The following is a 27650-nucleotide window of genomic DNA, read 5'->3' on the forward strand; positions in this document are numbered from 1 at the left end:
AGCTAAAATAAGTTCTTAAGGCAAACAGCTGCGAAACCTGGACAGAAGTCTCCTTAGTTTCTCATCATCTAGAAACAGCTTCATAAATCATTTAGGAAATCAGCCTAGAGATAATCATAATAAACCAGATTTCTCATCCATTCTTGAAGCAAATCTTTCTTGAGAATTGATCAAACAGCACCTGTTGCTGAAGATAGTAATAAGGCCTGACCCTGATACTTAAGCTTTAATTCTGGATCAGTTTTCTGGCTTGGGCTGGTCAGGAGTTATTTCCTTCAGAATCTTCATCCATGAATTTGAGTAGGCGTTAATATTATCTTCTCTTTCAGGTTCTGCAACCTTTTGTGGTAGAAAGAAGTTGTGAATATCCATCTCAGATGCATTTGCTGTAGCTTTTGTTTTTAAGAGATAGCACACCATTTTGTCACTTGAAAGGCAGAAATGACCTCTGAAGGCAGCCAGGGCAGCATGGGTAGAATATAAATGCAAACCAATGGGAATCCCACAGGAAGTACAGAATAAAAAGTTCTAAGTGCTGCCTTTGAACAAGGCCAACTAGGAAGGGAGCTTCAATGCCAACTAGGAAGGGAGCTTCCCAAACCACATTATTTATGACTCTGGAGAATACCACAGCCTCAAGGGACCACGATGGGTCCCATGCTAGGTGCACAGAGCCAGCGAGCACAGCGTGGCACTGTGCGCATTGGCATACCACGTGCCTCTCGGGCTGCAGGCACAGACTGCAGCTCTGTGAGCCGGATGGCGGCTTCTCGGCCTCCAGGCCTGTGGGGCCAAGCGGCGAGAACCCATTCACCCCCTGCATGTCCCACTCCATAGAAGTTGTACAAGAAAGTTCGCCAATTGCCTTCTTAGCGCCATCACAAAAGTCACCCCGCAGCAGCTTTGCTTGGCGCTAGTGATGCCGTCGCAGGAGAGCTGCCATCTTCCTGCAGCCCATGCCTCCATTTCGAACACCTAGTTGTGTTTCCTTTTTAATTTTCCATAGATTCCTACACTTCCAAAACTTCTTTCAGTTGTTCATTTTTAATTTAATAGCGCTGGATCAGAAAACATACTTTGTACCATTTTTATTTGTCAATTATGCCTTGACAAATTTGGAAAAATTTATAGGAAGGCATGACAACAATGACTGATCAAATAAAAAATATTCATAAAGAGACAGAAATTACTTTCAAAGTTCAGTCAGTCTATCCTGCTTTTGCTTTCTTCTGGGTCTTTGGATGTCTCCCCTGAGCATTCTCTAGGCCTCACATTGAGCCAGGAGCCAGTACAATAACTAGGCCCTTTCTCGTCTCTCTTGGGAATGTGCATAGCCTTTTACTAGCACGCATCCTTCAAAACCACCAGAGATATGTGAGAGCTCATCAAGGCTCACTATGGCTACCTCATTTACCCAGATCTCCCTACTGAATTTCTAGCCAGTGTGCTGGTCTGTTGCTTACCCCACCCGACTTAATGACAACCTCAAGCTAGCTGTGAACCTGGAATTCTCTGATCGCCACTGAGATTGCTACTGTTTATAATTTGCATGCACCTGCTCCAAATCAAGTCAGCCCCCTCAAGTAGTTCTTACACCTTACCCTACCCTGGTAGAATCTCTATGCCAATAGAGCTGAAGAGCTAAAACCCCACTGTTACTTAAGATTGAGTTGTTTTCCTTGAATAAATGTTTCTAAATTTGTTGTATGCTTCTGGTCAATTTCTAGAGTCCTTAAATGGATGTTTTTGAAAGCTTCATCCAGTTCTATCATTGATTTTTGATAAAAAGACTTAGTTAGCTAGCTCCTCACTGTGCTATTCCAGAAGTTCCTTTCCAATACCTACCATTTTTATCATGTATCTAACACCAATTCCTTTAATATCACTTCCTAAGACTGAATTAAATTTCTCCTCAAAGTCTTAACTTACGACCTTGTGTTGTTTCAAAGAGTTTTTCACATTATTCACAAGTAACTGTCTGTTTATTTATATGGCTTCCTCACCAGACTGTAAACTCACAGAAGACAGGTATGTGTCTCTTCTGTTCACCAATTACCCCAGCAGCTAGCATAGCATTTGACACATGGTAGACACTCAATGAAAATAATGGATTTACTTGAATTAATTAAATGAAATTTAAATCCATAGACTCATTTATGGAGAGTAGCTATTGTAATTCCAACATGGAGACAGAACTGAGGTCATTTGATGGTTTCTAACCATAATGTTTGACTCATACCACTTATCCAAAATGTCAGATGTATGTCAATGAATATTGCTGAGGGGGAAAAAAATTCTGTTACTCAAAACTTGGCAGCTCAAAAACATTACAACACATTGTATTTTCCAGTGGGAGGGTCACATGGATGATCAGCCACATGGTAAGAGAACTTGCAGTTATCACCACTTGATTCATGAAATATAGTGACATTGACTTATTTGCGCTGGCAAATATCAACATACCTCTGAACATAAGAGTATCAAGATGCAGTACTGATAAATTTCAACACACACTACAAGCACTGCCCTAAATTGTGTAAATATCTAGTGCAGCATACTTCATAATGGTGGGAATAAAACCTGTCAAAGATTTTTAGTCTCACATTTAGTTTTTAGCTAGGAAAGCAAGAACAGACGCCAGTGCCATGCTTATTTTATAGCCTCTCAAAGTCATGCCCTCTGTTTATTATCAGAAGGAGACTGGGCCAGGAACAGGAAAGGACAGAACTTTCTCAGTAACTATGTGGTTGTATACAAGAAGGACTCAGTGAATGCTGTTTGAACAACATTTATTGAGCACTTTAAATTTTACACCATCAGTTTTCAAACTATGTTCCATGGATTGCCACAGAAGTGCCTCAAAGAATGGTAGCTAAGAATAGGGGAGACCGAGTGAACAGGTGCCTCACACCTTTTATCTTTTCACCCCCACTTTTATGTGTTTTATATATTGGAGTTTATCATAATGTTTTTTATTGGATTCATGGCCAAAAAAATATTTGAAAACTACTGAGTTATATTACGTAAACACAACTGCTTGATATATTTAAAAAAAAATAATTTTCTCACAGATGGCCAGCAGACATATGAAAAGATGCTCAACATCATTAATCATTAGGGAAATGCTAATCAGAACCACAATGAGATATGACCTCACACCTGTCAGAATGGCTAAAATCAAAAGACAAGAAGTAACAAGTGTTGGCAAGAATGTGGAGAACAAGGAACCCTTGTGCGCTATTGGTAGAAATGAAAATTGGTGCAGCCACTGTGGAAAACAGTATGGAGATTCCTCAAAAAATTAAAAATAGAAATACCATCCAGTGATCCACTATTGGCTATTTACCCTAAGAAAATGAAAACACTAACTCAGAAACATATATGTACCCCTAAATTTATTGCAGCATTATTTACAATAGCCAAGATATGGAAGCAACCCAAGTGTCCACTGATAGATGAAAATATATCATATATATGGTATATACTGAGATATATATGGGTATATGATATATTATATATATACATATATAGAATATTCCCCAGCCATAAAAATGAATGAGATCTTGCCATTTGTGACAACATGAATGAACCTAGAGGGTATTATGCTAAGTGAAATAAGTCAGACAGAGAAAGACAAATACCATATGATTTCACTTATATGTGGAATCTAAAAAAAAAAAAAAAAAACAAGTGAATAAGCAAACAAGCAAAAAGCAGAAACAGACCTATAAATACAGAGAACAAACTGATGGTTGCCAGAAGAAAGGGGGTGGGAGGATGGGCAAAATGGGTGAAGGGGAGTGGGAGACCCAGGCTTCCAGTTATGGAATGAGTAAGTCATAGGGATAAAAGCTACAGCACAGGGAATAGAGTCCTGGTACTGTAAGAACATTGTACAGTGACAGGCGGTAGCTACACTTGTGGTGAGCTCAGCATGACATACAGACTTGTCGAATCACCATGTTGTATATCTGAAACTGATGTAACTTTGTGTGTCAACTATACCTCAATAAAAATAAATAAGTAAATAAAATAATTTTGTCACTGGATTATTGTGATTACTAAATAAAATGTTATATTTGAAAATACTTTACAAACTGTAAAATGCTTATGAAGTTAGATATTATATATGATTGCTGCCCTTGTGAAACTTATGGCCAAAGGGAGACCACAGGGAGCATATTTACACCATGTATTCATCTCAATCTTTTTGCCATTTATGCTTATATTTTTCTCTACAGAACTTTTTTTTCTTTTGGAGGCATTCATAGAATCCAGTCAAATTGGTTCATTATTGTCCATTATTGTCTCTACTAATACAGAGCCTACAAGGACAGAGTTTCATTACCTATAGTGCTATCAGAAAACAATGTCCCTCAAGAGAAAATAGAGAGCCGGAGTTTTTTAATTAAAATAGCATAGTTCTACTCTGTCTTTCAAGTTGCAGTGACACAAGTTAAGGAGGAAAAATGTTTGTTTAAATCTGATTTTATCTCATAGCCCAGTGCCTTAAGAGAAGAAAAACAAGCACCCCGTTATTCTGATAATAAAGAATGTTCTCTTAATTTCTTATTGTTGTGTATAAGATTTAGTGCTTACTCTTTAATTTCAGTGTCAGAATGTGAACTGTAATTAATTTTCATAAAATGGAAAGCAATAAAGTCAGATATTGCTGGCTGTAGAGGTTGAGATTGTATAATTTACAATTAGGGGTGGTGCGGGAGGAAACAGCTTACACATTAAATGAGTAATAACTCATCTTGGCTTCGGCTTCAGGATTATCAAAGTGGTCAACAAAGCTGCTCAAACAAAACCCCCAAATCTATGGGGTGTTTGGAACCTTCTCAAGAAAGTCTACCAAACTTGATGTCACTCCTCCCTGTACCAACATTTGGATTGTTTTTATTATCATTAATTAACAATAATAATATGCATGGGCTTGAATTACCACCCAATGAATCACCTAAAACCTTTCCTAGGCATTATTTGCAACAAACTATAGATAATAGACCATAACTCTGTATCAACCATAAAAAAAGTCAGCTGCCTACTCATTATAAATGCAGGTTCCCTTCATCTTACCATCCGAATTTCCACAGAGAAGGTGTGTTTGAAATTGGGAAATATTTGTATGGTGGTTATTTATACGTTTTAGGCTATATACTAAAATTAAGGATGCTATATACAAAACTATACATATGTAAAACTTTTCCATATTTAAAAGAAAGCATATCCATGTCAGAGGTATAAAATGGGCACACTTTTCTATCCTCTGTGTTGTTTGATTCAGGACATGCTTCTTAGGGAATTAGTCATTAAAAGAGCAGATAGAAGTAGTGATTGCTCAGTTAAATGGAAACTTATTCTAGAAAATATTGGTACAAACTTTATAGTTCATAAATATCTTTCACACATTCATCTCAATGTAATCTTTCTTTTTTTTTTAAGATTTATTTATTTATTTTAGAGAGGGAGAGTACCAGTGGGAGGGGCAGAGGGAGAGGGAAAGAGAATCTCAAGCAGACTACACATTGAGCATGAGCCTGACCCTGAGATCATGACCAGAGCCACAACCAAGAGTCAGGCACTTAACCAAATGCACCACCCAGGCACCCCCAATGTAATCGTTCAATAGGCCTAAGGAGAGGACAAAGTGAACTCTGATATTCTATGTTTCAAGGAGGACACTGAGAAGTGAAGTTGCCCATCCAAATTCACACCACCAGTAAATGACCAAACCAAAAACTGAATATAGGTTTAGGACTCTAAATTCAGTCCTGGAACCAACATAGACAACAATAGCTGATAAGACCAAGAGAGAGTTCATTATTTGGTTGGACCATATCTCGCAGAACTGGGCTTGAAATGTATTTACAAATATAAAGGGAAAGAACATGGTCCCCAGGCATTAAAAGGGGAACAAGTACAGCAACCTCAGGTATTATTTTGAAAATGAAAGGGAAACAAATGATGATGATGATGATGATGGAAAATCAGGGAAGGGAACAATAAACGAGTTGCAATCATTTGCAACCTACTGGAAGGTCCAGAGCCACAAGACAGGTTAATGCAGAAATGACACAGAAACTATATGGGTCTTAACTTTAGGTGCAATTAATTACCCACAGTTTATTTACCCCATAGAAAGGAATACAAATTGGACATGTTCAGTCCCCTATGGATCCTACTGCTGGGAGCTGGAAAGTAGGTGACTGGTCAGCTGGCGGTTACCATGGAAATGAAAGAGTCCCATATTGGAGCAGTGAAAGATTACAAAATAATAAGTGATTATTTTATATGCACATAAAAAATTAGTGTATGTATGAGAAAAAAAATCTAGGAGAAAATTAAATGACATTGTTAATTTCAAATTTACTGAGAGGTAGGCTTACGGGAAATAGTCATTTTTTTAACCTTACATATCTGTATTACTTGATTTGTAATGAATAGTTGTTGCTTTTATAAAAAGAAACTAAACATGAAGATTACATTTTGTAAAAACCTAAGTTGCAGTCTAACTTTCCATGAGATATATTAGTTGGCATGAGAACATTGCTCAAATCAGGTGTCAGGGTAGGCCTACATTCTAGTCTCAGCTGACATACAACTTTCTCCAAGAGGCCTATCCCTGACATAGACTACACACCACTGCTCTAAACTGGGTTCCTGCACATGCCCCTTGCCAGCCCTCAGTCTTCTTCCTCCAATAACCCTCACAGCCTGTAGCTACATATACATGTGTAAGGTTGCCGGCAAGCTGCACTTAAACCCAGGCAAGAGGGATTCTAGCCTAGGCCCCTTACTTTAGAGAACCACACATATCACAAATATCAAAATGAATACACTATTTTTTTTTTAGACTCCAAAGAAAGATGGTTGAGAGTTCAATCTATTTTTGAGTGAATTATGGAAGAGGGATGCGCTGAGCGAGCTGCACCATGAAGGACAGAGCATGCTGGGCTGAGAGCAAAGGAGCCTGTGTTGGTTGAGGAGGAAGAAAACCTTAGCCTCTGCCTTGGGAAATGGATAGCAGAAGCCTCCTTTGTTTGAAGTTGTTGGCCCCAGAACACCCAAAGCAGACAGGGTTTCCAAGATGACTACACTCCATCCCTCTCCTCTACAACTGCCTTAAAGGGGATGAGAAAGTGAGTCATGGGACCTCCCAGACCAGTTCTTTGGGCACCTGCACAATGTCTGTTCCTATGCCAGTGTCTGATTCAGTCACGACCCGGGACACAGCCCAACTTTTTTCTTGCCCTATGCCAGAAGCTCCTTGTTGCCACTCAGGGTCACAGGTGTTAAGGACTGACTTGGGAGAGAGCAGGGCTCCTTTAACCTCCAGGTTGCAAGGAAATCCCCAGGGTGTGAGCTCCGAGGTTCCAGAAGAAAACATGAACTGGGCCAAGGTCAGAGCTTATCACTTTTAAATATTTAAATATTTGATACATGGCATCCACTTGTCCTTTTGCCCCAGGGCCCACAAATATCAGATGCAGATCTGATTATTAGTTTAATGACTGTCTTCCTTGCTAATGGATATGCTCCATAAAATAAAAGATCCTATTTCTTTTATTTAAAACCCTAGTATAGGGTTTAGCACTGTTTATTTATTTTATTTAAAACCCCAGCATAGGGTCTAGCACACAACAAAGACTTGTAGAATGAACAAACAGCTAAAAACAAAGTGTTAATATACAATATAGCCATGTGTCTTGCCCTAAAAACACTTGTGATAAAAGTTTTTATCTATATAAAAATGTTTAAAAGCAAGTAGAACACAATGTGCATTAAACCTATAATTGCAACTGCTAATTCCTGTATTCTAGATCAGGGATGACATTTATTATATGTTCTGATCAGCACCTACCACCTTGCAGGCCCTTAATAACTGAGAAATGATTATTTCAACTCTGCCAGCAGCCAACTTCAGGTAAGTCACTTTCTTACGTGTTGCTCTCTACCAATGGGCAAATGAATGTCTCAGAGTTCAGCAAGCTCTTACCAATGAACACTTCCTTCTCATAAGTTTTGAAATAATACGATGACTCATGTGTAGGAGTTTGTGGATACAAGAAAGGACAAAATATTAGTGATACATGTTAAGGGAAAAGCATATGTGAATCTACTGATGGAAAGAAAATGTGTTAAGGGCAACTAAACTTATTTTTCATCTTCAATTTATTTCTTAAAGCCCTGAGAAAACATTTAAGCAAAATAATAACAAATATTGCCAGAGCACTGTAGACCCTTGAGTAAAACAGAGAAATGGAGCAATGTTAACAACAGTCTGAATCAGACTAACTTGACTATTCTATATTGTCTTATGATTTATAAAGCTTTCATTAACATTGTCTCCGTTGATCTCACACATACTCTGAGAGGTAACGCGCTGTCCCGTTTAAAGATGAGAAAACTGAATTGGGCTTTCACTAGAATGTCGGTTGCCCCCCCACCGCATATCTGCCCTCTCTTTTCTCCTTCCCTTGATTTGTCCACACCTCTACCCTCCTCCCTATTGCCTTAGATGTTGGGGAAGGCTGGTGCCATCCCCAGCCTAAGGGCCAGTTCTGATTAACCAAGCCAACTATGGTGATCCCATTGCCCTTGCCAATGGCTGGCTTAGGCAGTGTCATGTGATGTAATTCTAGCCAATGAGTATGAGGATAAGTCTGAGGAAATTTCCTCTCTCTAGGAAAGAGAGAAAGCATAAAAGACCCTTTTCTGCCTATTTGATTGGGATGTTAGAGACTGCTATAGCCATTTCACAAAGAGGTCAATGACCCAAACCTGACATCTCCAGTTCTAATCTTTCCCTCATACTTGAGATAGTACATCCATCTGCCTGTTTGATAATCCCATCTGCACATTTACTTGGTACCTCAAAGTTGGCATATTCAAATTAGGTCACCATCTCAGTAAGTGTCACCACCACTCATCCAGATGCTCATTGGTGAATCTAAATCTATCAAGTCCTGCCAATGCTCATGCTAAAACATAGCCCACATCTGTCCATTTCTATGCATTTCCACTGTTACCATCCTCAACCAGGTCCACTGTCTTTTGCCTGTGTTACTGCAACTCCCTGCTTCTGCTAATATTCCTGCCTCTGCTCTAGCCCTCTTCAAAATCTAGTCTCCACGCACCAGCCAGAACCAACTTTGAAAAAAGTAAATCAGGTCATATGAAAACCCTCAATTGACTTTTATTCACATTCAGAATAAAATCCAAACTCCTTAGGACAGCTTATGTGACCCCATAATACCTCAACCCCATTAGGTCTATAAATGTATCTTCTATCCTTTTCTAGCTACTAGAACACATCAAGCTGATTCCTGCTTGGAGCCTTTGCATGCATTCCTTCCTCTGCTTGGTATGTGCTCTCACCAGATCATTGTAGAGTCAGCTTCATCTTGCCAGGTTTTGGTTAATTTTCAAAAAGGTCTATCAATCTGAACTAGCTCCCAAAATCTCCATCACATCACTCAGTTGTATTTTCTTCAGAGCCCTATTATTATCTCATTCATTGATAATGTACTTATTACCTGTTCTCCTCACTATAATACAAACTCCATGAAAAGAGTAACATTTTCTGTCCTGTTTATCAGCTTTACCAGGGCTGAGAACAGTGGCTAATGCAAAGTTGGCGCTCAATAAATATTTGTTAAATCAATGAATGAATGACTGTCACTTTGCTGAATGCTAGAAATATTAGAATAAACACTATCCCTTCTATGAACATTCTGCTCAATAATTAATTCTAGAATTTTGCTAGAGATATTAGGCTCAGAATTTAGAAAAGGAAGTAGGATATCTACCCAACAAGAAACACTTCCATTAATATTGTGTGGGTAAAAAATGACCTAATTATTTTGATCCACTGAAATTTGAGGGCTTTATATTATAGCCAATACCTACACTGATTAATATAGACATTTGTGTGGCTTTGACAGTAGTTGATGTACCCTGAGTAAGACAGAAGAAGAGGAAGTAATGAGAAGATGGGAAGGTATGAGGGAAGGGCTTGAGGGAGAGGAAAATGTCAAGGCTTAGGAATAGGGGGGTTCGTTGATCAGAGAGAAACAAAAAATAGCATGACTGAGTAAAAGTGATGAGAATTCTGGAATTAACAGATGACATACAATCTTGCCTTGAGCATGTTTATGATATATGCATATTTATTATCAAGTCTATTTATCTAGACTTCTCTATAAATACAGATTAATATTGCATAAGCATTTTTTTGTAACCACACAAACTTGTCTTTTCTGCTGTCAGGCCAAATCTACCCCAATCATATTTAATCAATACACTTCCCTTGAAAATTAAGTATGTAGATTTTTTCTACTATGTTTATACAATATCATTTGATGCTTTCAGTTCTACATTCCATTTGAATCTACCCAGGGTATTGGCTAGCTCACCCAACTTTGTGAGTATTCACAAACTTGCTAAGCTTCCATATTGCCATTTAATATGGTGATTAAAACATTAATTGATGCCATGACCATCAAAAAAAATCTATACTGAAATGGTCTTTTTAGCACTCTCCATAAATGTTTGCTTGACCAGATATAAACCCACCTGACAATATTCTCATGTATCCCACATTTCTCTTCCATGTGAAACTAGTAAATACTTTACTGAATACAGGATATATGATGCCTAAAGCAGCTTTTCCCCATTTGTTCCATGTAACACTAATCCTGATCAAATAATTTTGGGGGAAAAAAACATTGCTTGAGTCATAAAGCACATTATCCTAAACTGTGGTGACTCTAAATTCTTTTTTTTTAAGATTTTTGTATTTATTCATTTGAGACAGAGAGAGTGAGCAAGTGCAAGAGCAGGGGGGAGGGTCAGAGGGAGAGGGAGAAACAAACTCCCTGCTGAGCAAGATGCCCGAGAAAGGGCTCAATCCCAGGACCTTGGGATCATGACCTGAGCTGAAGGCAGACGCTTAACTGACTGAGCCACCCAGGCTCCTCCCTAAATTCTTTTTTAAAAATCTTACAATAAAGAACCTCATCAATTTTTCAACTATAATTGACCATGGAACTCTTCATTTTTCTTCACACAAAACCTGTTGCCTTCTCATAGAATTGGTATAATTTGAAGATAATATAGATAAAATTGCTGGTGTATTGAATATTGGATATGGGCAGAGTCAAAAACGCCAAAGTTTTCAACCTGAGAAATATGGTTGTCATATGTTGAGATGTGTAAAACTGAAGAAGTAGTTTGGGGAAGAAAAGGTGAAAGCCTTGAGTTTGGTGCTGGACATGCTAAATTTGAGACACCCGTCAGACACCAAAGTAGGCACCTGAAATTAGGGAATAGTTTTCTGTTACATCCTCTACCACTTAAGCGACTAAATTATTAGCAAAATGAGCCCAGATTATGCACACACTCCACTTTTACAGAATAAGTCACTCATCATTTTTGTATTTTGCCTCTGTGTCAAGAAAGCATGATCTGTGTCACCTATATGACTAAGCAGTTTATAGTAACTTCCAACAACAATAATAGTTCTATTTTTCTCTTTCCTCACACAGATGTTCTTTAAATCTTGAGGTTTGTGGATTTTCATACCTTTCCATTCAATTATATACTTCCTTTGTGGATTTCCATACCTTTCCATTCAATTACAGACTTCCTTCCCAGTTACCTACTGCCATATATAACAAACTACCAGAAGCTTGGTGACTTTTCTTGCTGGTGGTGCCGTCATTGTCATCATTGTTACATTGTTTTTTAGTATCTCACAATTTCATGGGTCAGGAATTCAGGACTCAGCTGGAGGTTTCTTCCATTCCACATAGCACTGACGGAGGCCACTTGGTGATACTCAGCTGGTGTCTTGCATGTCTGGTGTCTTAGGGGGGATGGCTGGAAAGCTGTTCACAGCTGGGGCACCCTTGTGAGACCTCTCCAAAATGGCTGTCTCAGGCTAGTCAGACTTTTTACATGGCCCAGGGACCTTAAAGAGACAGGAAGTGAAAGCAGCCAATCTTTTAAACCCTAGGCTCAGCAACTGTGATATTATCTCCTACATATTCTATTGAGCAAATCAGTCATATAACTGACCCAGACTCAAAGGGAGCCTGAAGGCAAAGATCTCAAGTCTAAATGAGAGAAATGTCAAGGAATTTGTGGACATATTTAATTTGCTACACAGTATCATTATGGCTAAGAACTCCTACTCTGAAACCAGGATTCCAATCCTGACTCTCCACCACTTGCTAGCTTTGTGACAAGGCTAATTATTTAACCTTTCTCTGTCTTGGTTTCCTTGTCTGTAAAATGGGGATAATAAACGTATTCATTCAACAAATATGTATTGAGCATGTAGTATGCAGCAGATGGCTGAGAGCAAAAAGGAAAATAAACTGTTCTATGCTTTCAGGTGGTACACAGTCTAGACTAATAGAAGAAAAGATGTGCATTCACTCTTTCAACAAATATTTAATACATACTTACAAAGCACCAATAAAAGCATCTGTGTAAATCCCTGCTGTGTAACAGAATGGAGTCAAGGTTGTAAAGGTCAAGTTTTTTTCTCAAACTGGATTTTAATTAAATGGGACCTTAAAATCATCTATTTCCAAATTTTGGTTGGTAAACACAGAGACTTGACCTGAGCATTCTTTTTTCAACTGACATTTAGACAAGAACACTAGTTTCCCTCCTGGGTTCCCTCGTCTTCATACTAGTTAAGAACTGTACAACCACAGCCCACACAAACACATGACAAAAAGAGTAGGAGACTCCATTTCTGGTTTTTTTAGTGTAAATCTAAAATAACTTCTTCATTTCATTCAAGTCAAATCATTTTTACACTGAATTTGAATGTCAGATGAGATGCAGGAACCATGGAGAGGCCACTGATTGAAGAGCTTAATAGAAATGACATGTACTGCCTGAAACCTCTCATCTTTACTAAAAACCCCTTTATGAATGCAGAGTCAGGTTGGTGCTTGCTGACAGGGCCTACCTGGAGGGTTTCAGCATTAGTTTGGTTTGGCATTTCAATAATCATTTCGACCATTAATAACCCTTACTCTAAATCTTTATGAATAGTCTTTAAAAGAATAACCAAAGACTAAAATAGACTTCGATGTCATTGCTTTATTGATGAAGGAGATAGTAAAAGCACACGTTGTCAACATTCTGAAATGATTTTGTAAAACTCTTAAACAGACATAGCCAACTGGAACTGGAATATAAAGGTATTGATGTTTTTTTGTCTCTCATCATCCCGGGCTCATACATTTGACAAGATACATAAAGATTTGGTCACTTTGTATTTCACTACATTTGTATTTCACCACAGGATCCTCCTAAGACTTAGTTATTAATCAAAACCTTGCCTGTGATTTTATATGCTTTGTTTTTACAGAGCAGATATCCAATAAGTAGGTTTTAAACAAATAAATACATTCTTATTTGCATGCCATGCAGCACTAAGCAACAAGGCAAAATGGTTAGGTATATGCCTTTGAAGTGAGACAGCACTGTGCTTAAATCCAAGCTGTGCCACTTCTTAAAAGACTAGAGTTTCTAAGCTCGGACTCCATGTATAAAATGGGAATAATACAAGCAGAAATCACATAGAGCAGCTGGGAGAATTTAATAATCATTTAAAGCACTTAGCACAGTGCTTTGATATTGATGTTTCCAATAAATGACAGTTGTAATTTTGTCAACCTCATTGTTATTTAGGGAAAGCATTTAAAGATGCACAAAACAGTACAACAAAATGTCCCATTATAACTGTCCCTATTGGTACTTCAACACCCACCCCCCCACCTTAGACATGCTCTTTGGTGGTATCTAAACCACTGCAAAGAAAGACATGGAAGAATGATGATTTATTGAGACAAGAGTATCAGAGTTCCCTGGGACAGGGCTCTGTCCTGTGACTCTTCCACCCAGCTCTTCATACATAGGAGATGCTCACTAAATGTTTTTGATAACAGTAATGAGATACTTGATTTTCATGTCAGAAACATTCAACATGTTTCAAAGCTATTAACAGCAAATTGATAACCTCATGCAAAAAAAGATAATCCTTTTAAAAATTCTTATAAAATAAAATGAATTTCATGAGATTGCACAGAAACAAAGTATTAAACTCTATTATTAACATTTAAGGAGAAGATTGTTGTCTTTTACAATTTCCAATGACTATTCTCTCAAATCTTTTCAAAGTGTTCTTTGTCTCATGAACAGCCAAGCCCTGCCTTGTGGAGGACTGCAACCAGAGTTGCTTTGAGCTATAAGCTTGCAACCCTGGTGAATCATGTCTCAGAGTGAGGCAAATACCAGCCCACATGATAATGCCTTTGTTACACTAGGAATAAAGTGGTTGAAAATGTTAAATAAACTACTGATTCATGAGAATTAGCTGGTAGTAAAGGGTAAGGAGATGGGTGGGCATTGTGTCTGCATTTTATACAACTCACGTGTCATAAACAAAAGGGAATAAAATCCCTGCCACCCACCCAAACCAGATCCTTCATTCACCCTTGAACATATCCTCCTCATGGTATACTTAAGGCTGGAAACCAAGTCCCAGGTTCCTCAGGTGGATATTCCTTTGGTGTCTATTACACATACTTTCTGTAAGGAGGGAGAATCTTCTGAACATTTCCTCTTTACAAGCAAAAGACCCACACACAGGCTTTTCTTCTGCAAGAGTTATCTCATCTCTGAAAAAGCACCTTCACCCTCTTGAGAATCTCTGGAAGAACAAGGCCAATGAGCTGAAAGAGTAGATCTGCAGACTCCCCAGCCACTTATCCTTCTCAAAATCCGCAAGCCAGTCCACAGAGCTAGACACTCCCAGGAGCCAAGACAAGAACTCCTGGCGCAGTGATCAAGTCTAAATAGCTTTGGAATCTGTAGGATAATGCAAAGGCTCTCTAGCACAGTCCAATTTCAGAGAGCCCATTTGATGAAGATAAGATTACATCCCACTTTTAAACCCACTTAATTGCCTTTATGGGCTTAAAAGTGTTTGGAAATATGATGATTGGTTTGAGAATGCAGACTGTGTGGTGTTCCCATCCCTCCTCATCCTTTACTTGATGGACAGCTCTTCAACAAGGTTTTTGGCCCCAGGGCTGGTGAGAGAGAGGTGAAGGAGCAGGCAGGGGGGAAGGGGCAGAGAAGGAGGGCTGGCACTTCAGGAGGCAACTTCCAGCCCGCTTCCTTTCTTCAGAATTTCACAAGCCATTCTAAGAAGCTCAGTCCTCCCCAATAAAAGCAGTCGCCTCTGACATCCTGGCTGCTCTGTATTAAACTGGCACCAAGGCACTTAACCTGCTGGATCGCCTTTCTCCAGACACCTGCCCAGCAGCAGACTAAACAAACAGGGATTCTCCACTGCGCAAAAGTTGGCTTCTTTCACTGGGTCTCCCATCTGTTAAAAAGCCATTGTCTGAGAAAGTGTTCAGCTAGCTGGGGAGCGGGAGCGATTGCATACTGAACTGCCCCTTTTCCCCATAAAAAGTCCTCGTTAGCATTTTCTTTTCTCCCTGGTTTTCATTGCCTGATTTATTCATTGGTTTCACCTCTTCTCCCCTCCCCCTTGGTTTGGGAGGAGAGCCTCCTTGTCTTCGGTTTCTCAGGGGTCATGTCTTTTCAGTCACCAGGACAATACCCGCCGCTGGCATCTGCTTCCAGATCCAATCAGCCATATTGTGAACACATCCTGCCAGAGAATTGTTCCTCCTTTTGCTCGGCTTTGTTGCCAATTTCATGCCATGTATTGCTCCATGTTTTGTGCTTCATGAAGCTGTCACGGGCATAAAAGTGGTCTGACCAGGGTCGTAGTAAAAGGGGTGGGAATGAAACATCCACCAAAATGTTGAGCAGGCCACCCACAGTCCACATACACACACACACACACGCACATACACTCATACACATACAATCCCAACACTCACACCCAGCCCACACACACCCACCGTCTCCACGCAAACACATACAGTCCACACATGCCCAAAATACAGTCCACACACACTCACAAATCACATACACAATACACAGTCACACCCCCACACAATTCCCACATATTCACAACATAGACACGAGCACACGCATAGATCTGCGGCCCTCATACATTTTCTTTACTTTCCCCATGATTTAATTGGCACCCCCGTGAGACACATTACACTTCTCTAGAGGGGTAAACAGTTTTATTAGGAGACATAGAGTTTTATTCCTTTAATAACGATAAGGAATATATTAAATTGGGGGGTGAATGTTGTAAAAGTTAAAAAAGAGTTTAGATTTTTTTCTTTTTTCTTCAGGTATTTCTAGTCACACAGAAGTAATAACAATCCTTTGGTGCACAATCTTAAAAACACACCAGGAAGTGCTTTACAAGGTAAATTAAACGACTCCAGATTAAAATGACAACACTATAGGACGCATATTCACTTTTTTGAGATATTAAACTCTCGTAAAGAACAACAATATATAAACAAAGGGAAATGTCAACAAAAACATACAAATTAACCACTTGGATTTGGGAGGAAGGTGTCTATGAGTCCCCTTCTCTCTGAGTTGTGGTCCCTGGATACAGGAGTATCCCGATTTATCAAGAGGCTCTTTGTAAAGCGTGGATTAGCCTGCCAGAGCACAAAAGACTAAACTCCATTGCAAAGCTTTGCTGAAACCCAGCTTTCAGGAAGGAGGAGAGCTGGGATTGTCCGTCCCATCACCCAACGCCCCACGGATTGAATTGGGCCCGACTGCTGGCAGCCAGCCAGCTGAGGGGAAGTTGCCGTTCTCCTTAATGTCGTAAGTTAAGGAAAAAGAGGGAAGGAAAATGGAGAATGAAAACTCAAAATCCTCACAGTGGAAATTTCACTGAAGTTTCTCATTTATTTCTACAGTGTGTTCTTTGCTTTTATTTCAAAAAGTTCTAGAGATTCTGAATATAGCTTCTTTACAATATACAATGTCTATACTTACAGTTTCCCATGTTTCTATTCCAGCACCATGAGTAGGTCCCTTTGCCTTTTTCTGTGAGGGCATTTTCTGGTTGGTGTTGGTTGGTTGTGAATGCCAAAGAGTTTTAGAAAAGAACAGAGCCCTATGCGTGGACACAGGAAATGGCTGCCTCCCAGGATAATTCTCCATTTTGTCTCCCCATCTCTAACAAACTCATGCAGAGGCCTATTCTGGTGCTTAACATTTCCATCCTTGGATTCCTTTCTCTCCAGAAAGCTATAAGCTATTATCCAAAATAAATAAATAAATAACAAAAATGCAAATCTATAACCCCCAGGAGTACATTAAAACGAAGTTTTTAGTATTCACTTCCACCAATAATCACATAAGTACGGAAAAGATGTTCCCAACTGAATGAAACAAAGGATGAGCAAACTGTAATCAACAGAATAAAGTGTAGGAAAGAGAGTTGGAAAACTTAAAGACCTGAAGCACAGGTGCTCAGAAGCAAGCTGGCTTTTGCTTCTCTGTAGGGGATAGAGGGTGGCAGGAGAAACCTGCCCTGGAAATGAGGGAGAAGAGAAGATACAAGGTGGGAAATGCCAAGACAGCCAGGCTGAGCTACCTGCAGCCTCCCTGGTATGATTTTAGAATACTGAAGAAAGTCTCTACACCCCAACCCCTTAGCTGAGACATGATATTCTACTTGGAGCTTTATTTAATTAGCCAAAAACTTTAATCACAACTTAAGGGCTTCACCCTGTTATGAACTAGATGTTTGTGTCCTTCTCAAATTCATATGTTGAAGCCCTTAACCCTCAATGTGGCTATATTTGGAAATGGGACCTCTAAGGAAATAATTAAGGTTAAATGAGGTCATAAGGATAGGGCCCTCCTCCAATAAGATTAGTGTCTTTAAAAGAAGCAAAATCAGAGAATGAGCTCTAGCTCCCCATACACACAAAGAAGAGGTCACGTGAGCACGCAGAAAGATGGTGAGCACTTAATAGCCAAGAAAAGATGCCTCAGAATGAAACCTACCTTGTTGGCATCTTGATCGTGAACTAGGAGTCTCCAGACCTGTGAGAAATACACTTCTGTTCTTTAAGCCACCTGATCTGTGGTATTTTGTTAGGGCAGCTTGAGCTGAACAAGACACACCCCAGGATGAAGTAAGGGTAACTAAAAGTTTCAGAGAAATGGTAGAACATATGAGCATGTCATGCCACAGTTAAAATGGGGTATCCCTTCACAGACTGCCCTGGGACAGGATTGTTTGGAGGTGGGTCTTTTCTCTACCCTGACCTACCTCAATCCTTACTAGCGTCCTATCCTTTTGAACTCCTTATCCCTTCTGTATGATTTCTACTCCCAAAACATGTTTCATCAGGGTTTTCTGAGAAATAGGACATGTCACTGCCAAAAAGTAACTTACACAAAATTAAAGTGAAGGAAGCCTCACTCAAGGAACTACTAGAAGCTTACATCTCACTTACCTCCCCTGGGAGCAAAGTCTGGACTTGGCTCCCATTCAACTTCACTGTCCACTAGACACTGGTTGAGGTGCTACACTGAGCTCTGACAGACAGAGATGAGTGGGGTCACAGCCCCTGCACCCAAGAGCTTCAAATCTTGAGAAAGACAGGCACTCACATCAAATGTTACAATTCAATATTTGTCAGAGTATGAAAACTGTTCTACGAAGAGTAGAATGGAGAGTGAGTAATTTCCCAGGAAAAGCACTTTCCTTCTGTTAAAGGACATTCCTTTTGCAGTTGGAAGGACCTGGTATAAGAAGGAAGAGAGGAATGTGCAGTAGGGTCAAAACATAAGATATAGAGACTTATAGGATGGGAGGGTTAGGATACTGGGTATCAAGGGATGAAACACGTGAGGGCCAACCTGAGAAACTGCTTTCCATGGCACCCAGGACTGGAGGATGATAGGAGGAGACAGTAATACCTTGGTGATACCAGTTCTGAGAGAAAAGAAGATAATCTCAAATACCCAATTTCCTAACCTAACCCCCGCCTACCCCAATCCTTTGTTTCTCTTGTGACCTCATTATTTCTAACTTTTTCAAGGGCCTTTTGAAATTTTAAATGTATCCAATATAACCAGAGTCCAAAATGTGCCCTCTTTTTTGTCATTTCATGAATTTTTCTTTCTTTCCTAGCCCTATATACTTTTTTATTTATGTTTAATAAGGACATTGAGCCAGCAAGACTCGTAAGAGGGCCGGAGCCAGCTCTGTGCTCTGTGTGAGCGTGTATGTGTGTGTTAAACAATTTCATGGACATCTGTCATGCACAGTTAACTTTGCATTGCTGCATTTTAAGTGGTGGGCCCAGGCTTGGCCGGCAGTGATAAAGTAGCTGGCAGTTTTCAAAAAGCCACAGGATAACAGAGCATGAATCATAAAACACACTACTGTGTAGCAATATCCAAGTTCATTCAATGCAATGAAACCATGCAGAGGCCCTTTATCCCCAGCTAATTATGTGGAAACGTCTAAGACAATAAAGCATCTGGTGGTCTTTCTTCCCCGTTTCAATTTTTCTCAATATTGTGACAGGGGAAAGTATTGTGCCTTTCCCAGGGTAGTTGCAGTGAAGAGGAGTAAAAGCAAGGGTCAGGGAAGAGCAAATAGATGAATTTATAACTTTCTTTTTATTTATTCCTTCCCCATTGTCTCTCTGGAAGTCTTCCTTGAGGGCTGTATTTTAGGATCACTATTCTCATTGCACTCTGCTTGAATCCCCTTTTCTCCCTCTTTAAAAAAAAATACCACCCAAACTGCCAGACCTTCTATGATTCCCTGTTGCCAGTGGGGCTTTCTCCCCCAATGAGCATCCAGGAATTTAAGTCTAAGATTTATAATCACTCTCTGGACTCAGGTTAAGGGAAGGGTTCATACTTCTAGGAATGAAACCTAATATGTGATTTACTTTCTAAAAAGAGGTGATGAGAATGGTCCTTGTGATTAGGGTTTTCCCAGAGAGGGTTCCCTGTAATTGCCTTGCACATGGCTCTTTTTGCCATTCTCTGGAAAACACACGCAAATGCCATGTGTTGCACTCCTGGGGGTTTTGATGAAAGCCCCTTTATAGCTAAGCACTGTGCAATGAGACCCAAGCCAGAGTCTGATGAGGTGACTAATTGGTACCACTAGCTTAAAAAGCTAATAAGTTAATTAGATTAACTTCGTTCATGTTTGCACAAGGCTTTGAAGAGGGAAACACTACAGGAGTCCTAAGCTTCTCTGAATTGAGATCTGATGCAGCTTCATGCTGAGTACAAAATTTCCTCTGGAAGGACATGAGTCTATTGTGGTTATATTCTGTTTTGTTTTGTTCTATTATTTAATTCCTCAGCTACCTCCCAATCTTTCTCAAAAGCCAAATTATAGTGACATAATATGCCTTCAGTATCTTCTAGTGCAACCTTTTTAGTCATTATAAATCTAAATTTCATTCATACCATTATGAATGTTTTTATTTTCCCACTTTCTCTATGTATTATTGTCATAACATCCAAATAATTTTAATAGCAACTCAAGTATCAAGTCAGATTCTTTTTAATGCAAAGAAAGAAATGATTACAAGGCAATTTAACTTTGCATTTTCTTTGGATGGCTTAATTATCCCACAGTTTGAAAACCCAGTGAGGCCCAGATTTACAGTACCGTTGTTGTTTGTGGAGTTTTAGCATTAAGTAAATTTTGTACACATCATCAATGCCCCCCTTATCTATCTATCTATCTATCTATCTATCTATCTATCTATCTATCATCTCATGTATTCAGCAAACATTAAACAAGACACTAACGTGATGCTCAAGAGATACACTGTGATGAAGGCAGCCCTCAAGGAACTTTTCATCCAGAACATATAACATCTCTTCTGGGCAAAGTACCTCAGGGCAGAAGAAGGAAAGAGATGATTGAGCTGAAAGACCTAGGGGAGACTTCAAGGACAAGGCAGCTTTTGAACTGAACCTTAAACAGTTTTGACAAGTGGAGATGGAGGAGAGGACATACTCTGAATGAAAGAAACTCAAAAACAAAGTTTCTGACAAGAAAGGGCACATGGCACATCCAGTTAGCAGAGAATAATGTAGTATGGCGGAGGCACACACACAGAAGGAAGGTAAAGATAGGGCTGACAAAGCAGATGAGATTGAATCAGGAATAGTCTTTCTCAGGTTTGTGGTTTTTGTGTATGTTTGTTTGTCTGAGCAGGAAAGGACACAGGCAAGAAATAACAGGGAAGGTCAGTGAAGGCATTTTTGAGATTGTCCCCTAAAAGGCAATGAAGATCCAAACCAAAGGGTGGCAGAAGGTAATAAAAAAGAAAGGGGAAAAAAAGAGACAGCAAACATTCATGAGACTTTTAAGCGAAAAAATTTTTAAGTGGATCACAAATCAAAATGTATAATTTAATCACATAAAATCATATTTTTTATTTTAAAAGATTTTATTTATTTGAGAAAGAGAGCACAAGCAGGGGGAGGAGCAGAAGGAGAGGGAGAAGAAGACTCCCCACTGAGCAGGGTGCCCGACTTGGGGCTCAATCCCAGGACCCTGAGATCATGACCCCAACCTAAGGCAGACACTTAACTGACTGAGCCACCCAGGTGCCTCAAAATCACATTTTTAAAAATAAAGTTTTATCATCTCTGCATGGTAGGTTTAGAAGTGTTTGCTTAGGGGGCACCTGGCTCAGTCAGTAGAGCATGTGACTCTTGATCTTAGGGTTGTGAGTTCAGCCCCACATTAGGGGTAGACTTTACTTTAAAGAAAAAGTGTTTGCCAAATAATCCAGCCAAGAAATGGGCAGAAGACATGAACAGGCACTTCTCCAAAGAAGATATACAAATGGCTAACAGACACAAGAAAAAATGTTCAACATCACTAGCCATCAGGGAAATACAAATCAAAACCACAATGAGATACCACCTTACCCCAGTTAGAATGGCAAAAATTAATAAGATAGGAAACAACAAATGTTGGCGAGGTTGTGGAAAAAGGGGAACCCTCTTGCACTGTTGGTGGGAATGCAAGCTGGTACAGCCACTCTGGAAAACAGTATGGAGGTTCCTCAAGACATTAATAATAGAGCTACCCTACAACCCAGCAACTGCACTACTGGGTATTTACCCCAAAGATACAGATGTAGTGAAAAGAAGGGACACATGCACCCCAATGTTCATAGCAACAACATCCACAATAGCCAAATTGTGGAAGGAGCTGAGATGCCCTTCAACAGATGAATGGATAAAGATGTGGTTCATATATACAATGGAATATTACTCAGCCATCGGAAAGGATGAATACCCACTATTTGCATTGACATGGATGGAACTGGAGGGGATTATGCTAAGTGAAATAAGTCAAGCAGAGAAAGAAAATTATCATATGGTTTCACTCATATGTGGAACATAAGGAATAGCGTGGAGGACCACAGGGAAAGGAAGGGAAAACTAAATGGGAAGAAATCAGAGAGGGAGACAAACCATGAGAAGCTCCGGACTCTGGGAAACATACTGAGGGTTACAGAAGGGAGGGGGTGGGGGGAGGGGGTAATGGGGTGATGGGTATTAAGGAGGGCATGTGATGTGATGAGCACTGGGTGTTATATGCAGCTAATGAATCGTTGAACACTACCTTAAAAACTAATGATGTACTATATGTTGGCTAATTGAACATAATTAATTAAATAAATAAATAAATAAATAAATAAATAAATAATTTGGATGACATGATGATGGTTATGCTAAAACAAACAAAAAAGTGTTGAAACTCAAGGTGGTATAGTAGACAAGCATCACAGGAATTAAAGGTAAAACTACTTCACAACATAACTAAGTATAGCTCTGGGCCAGGTGTTTAACTTCTCCAACTCTGTTTTCTCATCTGTAAAACATGGTAATAATCATGCCTGCTTTACAGGGTTCTTGTTAGGATGAAAGGAGATAGCCCGTGCAAAGAGCCTAACTCGTGTTAGACACTCAATCCATGGTACTCTCCTACCCTCTCACAACCCAATGTCAGAACCTATTAGAGTGTCTGTATAAAGGCACAGAGAGAGAGAGCATCATGACAAAATTTCTCATTATTCACTTCATCTGGGAAACCTTAGAAACCCAGACTGTTAAGGGAAGAAGGACAGTACCAAGCAGTCCTTCATATTCTGGAAGCATACTGCAACCTTGCTTCCAACAAGTTGCCTCTTCCTCCTCCTCTTTAGCCTTCCAGCATAGAGTTCTCTGCTGCATGCAAGTTTGGATGAAGACATAGAGATACATGGAGATATCTTTGCCTGTGTTCATTTGCTAGGGTAGTCATAATAAGGTACCACAAACTTGGTAGCTTAAAAAAAACAGAAATTTATTTCTCTCATAGTTCTGGAGTCCAGATATCCAAAATCAAGGTTTTCACTGGGCTACGTTCACTCCAAAGGCTTTAGGGAAGAACCTCTCCTTGCCTCTTCCTGCTTCTGGCATTCCTTGACTTGTGGCAGAATAACCCTGGTCTCTGCACATGGTCTTCTCTGTGCCTCTGTGTGTCCTTTTCTCTTATAAGGACACTCTATTTGGATTTAGGGCCCACCCTAAGCCAATCATCTTGATCTTTGTCTTAATTACACCTGCAAAGACCCTATTTCCAAATAAGGTCACATTCTGAGGTTTCTAATGGGTGAACAGGAATTTTGAGGGGACACTATTTAACCCACTGCAATGTTTTAAATCAAATTGGTTTTTCTGTCAGCTGAACAAGCATAAAAGAAATGATATCCTTTTTGGAACATGCATACCTACTGCCCAGGTCTTGGTTTCTTTTTTTTTTTTTTAAGATTTTATTTATTGGGGCGCTGGGTGGCTTAGTCGTTAAGCATCTGCCTTCGGCTCAGGTCATGGTCCCAGGGTCCTGGGATCGAGCCCCGCATCGGGCTCCCTGCTCCACGGGAAGCCTGCTTCTCCCTCTCCCACTCCCCCTGCTTGTGTTCCCTCTCTTGCTGTGACTCTCTCTCTCTCTCAAATAAATAAATAAATATTTGAGAGAGAGAGTGAGAGAGAGAGAGAGCATGAGCAGGATGGAAGGGGCAGAGGGAGAGGGAGAAGCAAACTCCCAAAGTGGGGCTCCATCCCAGGACCCTGGGATCATAACCTGAGCCGAACACAGACGCTTAACAAACTGAGCCACTGAGGTGTCCCAGATCTTGGTTTCTAATTCCACTCTCCAGTGAAAGGAACTAGGACTCCTTACAGAGATGGCCAATTCTAGGACTAGGGAAGGAAACATACAAGATGATCTTGGAACATCTTGTAGTGTCAGAAAGTAACAAAGTGCTAACACACACACACACACACACACACACACACACAGATGGAGACATGTCAAAGGAGCACAGTATCTACATGAGCAACCCTCATGGCATACCACATAAACAGATGAACTATTCGCTTAAGTCCAACCAACTCACAGAAATATAAGAAAGAATAAGTCATGTTATTTTAAGCCACTAAGTTTTGGTTTTGTTTTACAGCAATAGATAACAAACACACATAACTTTTCCTCTTATTAAATTGTAATAGCCAAACTGTGGAAAGAGCCGAGATGCCCTTCAACAAATGAATGGATAAAGAAGATGTGGTCCATATATACAATGGAATATTACTCAGCCATCAGAAAGGATGAATGCCCAACTTTTACATCAACGTGGATGGGACTGGAGGAGATTATGCTAAGTGAAATAAGTGAAGCAGAGAAAGTCAATTATCATATGGTTTCACTTATTCGTGGAACATAAGGAATAGCATGGAGGACATTAGGAGAAAGAAGGGAAAAATGAAGGGGGGGGGAATCGGAAGGAGAGATGAACCACGAGAGACTATGGACTCTGAGAAACAAACAGGGTTTTAGAGGGGAGGGGGGAGGGGAATGGGTTAGCCCGGTGATGGTATTGAGGAGGGCACGTACTGCATGGAGCACTGGGTGTTATACGAAAACAATGGATTGTGGACCACCACATCAAAAACTAATGATGTATTGTATGGTGACTAACATAACATAATAAAATTTTTTAAAAAAAGGAAAAAAATTGTAAAGATATGTTTTTAAAGTGTTAGTGACGTGACGAGTGCATCAAGATATGGCAAGTCAAAATTAAAATTGTTACAATTTTTCTGGCAAAAAAAGGAGCATAGAAGCAACTAAAAGTGTTTCCAAAACTAGAACAATTTGAACAGCATAATAAATAAAGTAATATTGAATTATAGCACAAAGTATAAAATAAATATCCATGAGTAGTCCATAGTGATATACATAACAATTGAATAAATTAATAAATGGGAGACAAGACAAATCTTCATTGCAGAATTCAAAATAATTTATGTAGATACTCCACCCTTACAGGAGGGAGGGAGTCGTGATTCCCAGGCCTTATGTGGGCTGCACAGAGTGGCTTCTTTCCAAAGCATACAGTATGGAAAGGGGGTAGAATGAGTAGCTTTCCAGTGGAGAAAACTGACAAACACTACATCAGCGAGGTGACCAAGGGTCAACATCAACAGTCATAAATCATGTTGATAGTATGTACCCTTGACATGATGTGATAAAAATGGCACTTTCCCTCTGTGGTCTCCCTCCCAATAACCCATAACCCCAGGCTTATCATGATGAAACATCAAACAAATTCCAATAGTGGGGCATCCTACAAAATACTTGACCAGTACTCCTCAAAACTGTCAATGTCATCAAAAACAAGGAAAATCTGAGAAATTTCTATAGCCAAAAGGACCCGAAGAGACATGATGATTAAATGTAATGTGGTAACCTGGATGGATTCTGGGAACAAAAAAAGGACATTAGATAACTAAGGAAATCTAGGGGCGCCTGGGTGGCTCAGTCGGTCAAGCATCTGCCTTTGGTTCATGTCATGATCCCGGAGTTCTGGGATCGAGTCACACATCGGGCTCCTTGCTAGGGGGGAGTCTGCTTCTCCCTCTGTCTGCTGCTCCCTCTGGTTGTGCTCTCTCTCTGCCAAATAAATAAACAAAAACCTTTAAAAAAAGATAACTAAGGAAATCTAAATAAACTATTGGTGTTAGTTAATAATGTATTAATATTGGTCCATTAATTATAACAAATGTATCACACTAATATATGATATTAAAGAAGAAACCAAGTATGAGGTACATGGGAACTTTCTGACCTAGGTTTTCAGTTTTGCTGCAAATCTAAAACTGTTCTAAAAAATAAAATCAATTTTAAAAATACATCACTCAAAAAAATCAAATTGCACCCATTCCCCTTACACGATGGTATAAATTTAAAGGAAGCTAATGAGAACAGAGATTGTGTTTGTTTGTTTGCTTTGTCTACTGATACAACCTAAGAGCTTGGAAGATACTGTGACACACTGGAGGCACACAATAAATGTTCTTTTTTAATTCCTAATAATCTATTTATGCCTCACATAGTTACCGAACAACCCCTATGTACAAGCCTTATACCAAGTACTGGGGATAAAACTGAATTTGAGATTTATTTCCAGATTTCTTAAAGAATAAATAGTTTTAATAGGAGATATTTCTAACTCACAAGATATGTGTGGCATTAGCTCTGCTGTTCCAATCCCACTCTTTGGGATAATTTTCTTCTTATTGATGGTGACCAAGGAAGCAATATCCTCCTGTTTTAGGCTTTTGATTGCATGAAAAACTAGTTTATTAAATAAGCTAGATGTTTCAATAAGTACTTTTGAATGAATTAAAATATAAATAAAAGTATACAAGAAACTTACAGGGGCTAAAGCTTTCTGCTATTTTCTGCTTCCCATTTCTCATTCGTTTGTTCTATTTGTTCTTGGCATGCTTCCCATCAGGGAAAGATATTTCTTTGAGTAAAATGTTGTTGAGCATTTTAAAACTTTCTAGATCCTTCCACTAGTTTATTAATGAATGACTCCAAGTGCACAATATTTCTTTGCATATAAACACATCTCTTTCCCACCCAGTGCACTCATAGATATTAGCACAAGGATCTCACGAGACGCACTTCAGGTCCATTCTAACCAAACCTTTCCAGGGGATGAGTGACCTAGACTCAAACTAACTCTACATAAGCCAAATACCTGATGAGTCAGGAGGGTATTCACATATTCACAAATCGTTAGAAACATCTGATTACAAGTTTCAATCTTGCCATTGTCCGTGGCCTCCTTCATGGTTGGCAATTTTCTATTTAAAATATCAGTTGCCTTGCTTGCATATTTAGAGATGAATAAGGCCTTATATTCTTATTTTTTAATCTATATTTTTAAATGTAAGGTTAAAGGAAGGCAGCGCTTTCAAGGTTCAATTCTTCCAGCTGAGCAAATTCACCCTTTTGGCTGAAACTCTGAGAAACTTTAAACATAAGCATCTGAAAAAGAAAGAAGGAAGGCAAACAATGCTAAAATGAAGAAAATTTAGAGCACAAGACTTTAAAGGGTTTATTGATTGTCAGAATGTAAGGTGCTTGAATCACTGGACTGAAATCTCTTCCCCATGTCATGGAGGAGAAAATATTAAAAGGAGTGGCCACCCACTATCTAACCTAGGTGATTTCTTTGAGTTAAGAGGTGATCGGATCATTTAAATATGTTAATTAGAGGGGTGCGTGGGTGGCTCAGTCAGTTAAGTGTCCA

At 39.4% G+C, this 27650-nt stretch overlaps 1 pseudogene; it reads right to left on the reverse strand.

The window, feature by feature from the left end:
• Positions 1-237: 237 nt before the first annotated feature.
• LOC116630273 lies at positions 238-27188 on the reverse strand (annotated as a pseudogene).
• Positions 27189-27650: the final 462 nt, after the last annotated feature.

The sequence above is a fragment of the Phoca vitulina genome, unplaced genomic scaffold (assembly GCF_004348235.1).
Source record: "Phoca vitulina isolate PV1807 unplaced genomic scaffold, GSC_HSeal_1.0 scaffold3, whole genome shotgun sequence".
In the NCBI taxonomy this organism is placed as follows: Eukaryota; Metazoa; Chordata; class Mammalia; order Carnivora; family Phocidae; genus Phoca; species Phoca vitulina.